The 2,612-nt window shown below is 43.2% G+C and overlaps 1 non-coding gene across 1 annotated transcript; it reads right to left on the bottom strand.

Moving 5' to 3' along the window:
- Positions 1–1,919: 1,919 nt before the first annotated feature.
- LOC144764542 (U2 spliceosomal RNA) lies at positions 1,920–2,105 on the bottom strand. The gene has a single exon (XR_013596607.1). It is a non-coding gene; the product is annotated as a U2 spliceosomal RNA (small nuclear RNA).
- Between the last annotated feature and the right edge of the window lie 507 nt (positions 2,106–2,612).

Raw genomic sequence — 2,612 nt, forward strand, 5'->3', positions numbered from 1 at the left:
GCGCATATGTGGCAAAAATGCACTAAACTGCTTTTTTCTTTCCTGTAGGGCTCTAAGATGGAAAAGCTGAGTCGAGTCAAGGTGTGCAAGCATTGGAAAAATGGGGGGCAGGGGATGCCAAATGTTTATACCTTTCTGTTCTCCAAATTGTTTTGCCACACTCTCTCTAGGGTTGGAGATTTATGTCCTTCACATGCAGCTCTTTTTACCAGACATTACATGGGAGCAACATTTAGGGCCCGATTCACAGAACTAACTTAAGACAAAATCCTAAGCTTACTACCATTTTGGTATTCACAGAAGGCACTTACTCATTTCGGTATTCACAGAAGGCACTTACTCATTTCGGTATTCACAGAAGTTAGGAGTCCTAACATTAAGACTCCTAAATGCCTTCTGTGAATACCGAAAGTCTTAAAGTTAGGATTTTTCTCAATTTAGTAGTAGTAAAGTTAGGACTCCTTACTTTAGAACTCCTAAATGCATTCTGTGAATACCGAAAGTCTTAAAATTAGGAATTTTCTCAATTTAGTAGTAGTAAAGTTAGGACTCCTGTCTTTCGGACTCCTAAATGCCTTCTGTGGATACTGAAAGTCTTAAAATTTGGATATTTCTCAACTTTACTAATACTAAACTGAGAACCGGCCAAGCTTATAGAGGGAATAATGAATTCTCAGTTAAGCTCTTTTCTTGGGGCTGCGCAAGCTCTGGACCCATCGCAACACGGATTCAGGGCGGGGCACAGCACGGAATCGGCCTTAATCAAGTCAGCGGAAGATATTAGGAAAGTGATGGACGCGGGAGGAAAAGCTGCATTGATCCTGTTGGACCTGTCCGCGGCCTTTGATACGGTCCACCACATGTTACTGGTGGGCCGGCTGAGGGCCTCGGGGATTCAGGGTAAAGCACTTAAGATCTTGAAAGCTTTCCTTTCCAACAGGAGTCAGGTGGTGACCTTGGATGATCAAGAATCAAGTCCATTCGTGCTCCCTTGTGGGGTTCCCCAGGTCTCATCTCTAAGTCTGACTCTTTTTAATGTGTATGTTTCCACCCTAGCACCAATCATTAGATCCTACGGTTTTAATTTAACATCGTATGCAGACGACACGCAGATTGTTATGTCGCTGCTACCGGGGGGAGTGGAAGGAACGGCCAGCAGGTTTAAAGATTGCATGCTTGCAGTCAGCGACTGGATGGCAGGAAATTGCCTAAAATTGAACTCGGCTAAGACCCAAGTTCTCCTCTTTGGGGCTAGAGAGAATTTCTGGTCCCCAAGATGGTGGCTGGAAGAGTTAGGCGTCCCTCCCTCACCTGTTGCCAAGGTCAAGAACCTTGGGATTCTGATGGACGATAAACTATCCTTTAGGCCTCAAGTAAATGCGCTGTCCTCAGCCACCTTTTTTGTTCTTAAGACATTACGCAAGATTCTGCCTTACCTTCCAGATGAGTACAGGAAAACAGTGGTGTCGGGATTGATCCTGTCCCGGCTGGATTATTGCAACGGCCCACTGCTCAATGCTCAACAGGGGCTGCTCAATAAATTACAAGTTCTGCAAAATGCAACGGCCCGCTTGATCACGGGTACTCCCAAATTTGCCTCTGTCGCACAAGAGCTGGTGAAATTACACTGGCTGCCTGTGCGTAAGCGGATTGCATTCAAAGCATTATGCATAGTTATTAAGGCACTTAAAGGGTTGGGCCCTCACTGCATGACCCAGTACTTTCGGTGGTACAAACCTGCTAGATCCCTTAGGTCAACCAATCAGGGGCTAATAGTGGTCCCAGAAGCTTTTCCTTGGGAGCAGCAAAGGCTTGGAATGCCTTGCCAGCGGACCTCAGACACGCACCAGATCTAATGTCCTTTCGGAAGGTCCTGAAAACATGGTTCTTTAGTCAATAAGCTTTAGGGCTAGTCCTCGGAGTGGTCAATCAGCGCCAGGACACCGGTTGGTAATAGTGCGCTTTATAAATGTTGCAAATAAATAAATAAATCTCCCTGTTCCAAAAATCAATTTAATATATGGTCCCCAGATAGAGGACGTATCGGATATTAAACTGATAAGAACAGATTTTTTTTGTTTCAAAAACCTTTATTGAATAGATAAAGGCACGGATACAGAAATATACAATTTAAAGACCAAAGTTACATCAAGTGGTCCATAAGAGATATATACAGATATGATGAGTAAATCTGGATGAAGGCACAGATACAGAAATATATAACTTTTAAAAGACCATGGTTACATTAAGTGGTCTATAGGAAATACATACAGATATGATGATGAAAACTTTGTACACTACAGGCAGATAAATTAGGTGCGTTTATAAATGCCAATCCTGTTACAGCCCGGTGGCAAGGCAGACAAACAAAAACAAGCGTATAAACAAGCTATTTAATCATAACTGTCCAGTTTTCTAGGTGACCCAACCCTTCCAGTTCTTAATTTGCCACAAGGTGTTGGCGTCATCAATCCCTAAGGTGGCACGATCAACAGAAACATAGGTCATAACTTTATCCAAAAAAAGATTTCTGCATATTTTGGAGTCCATGTCCTTATGGAGAAAAAGAAACAGGTTCCTGGCATCCTATAAAGCCTCTTTGGCACAGTTCA

The sequence above is a fragment of the Lissotriton helveticus genome, chromosome 6 (assembly GCF_964261635.1).
Source record: "Lissotriton helveticus chromosome 6, aLisHel1.1, whole genome shotgun sequence".
Classification (NCBI taxonomy): Eukaryota; Metazoa; Chordata; class Amphibia; order Caudata; family Salamandridae; genus Lissotriton; species Lissotriton helveticus.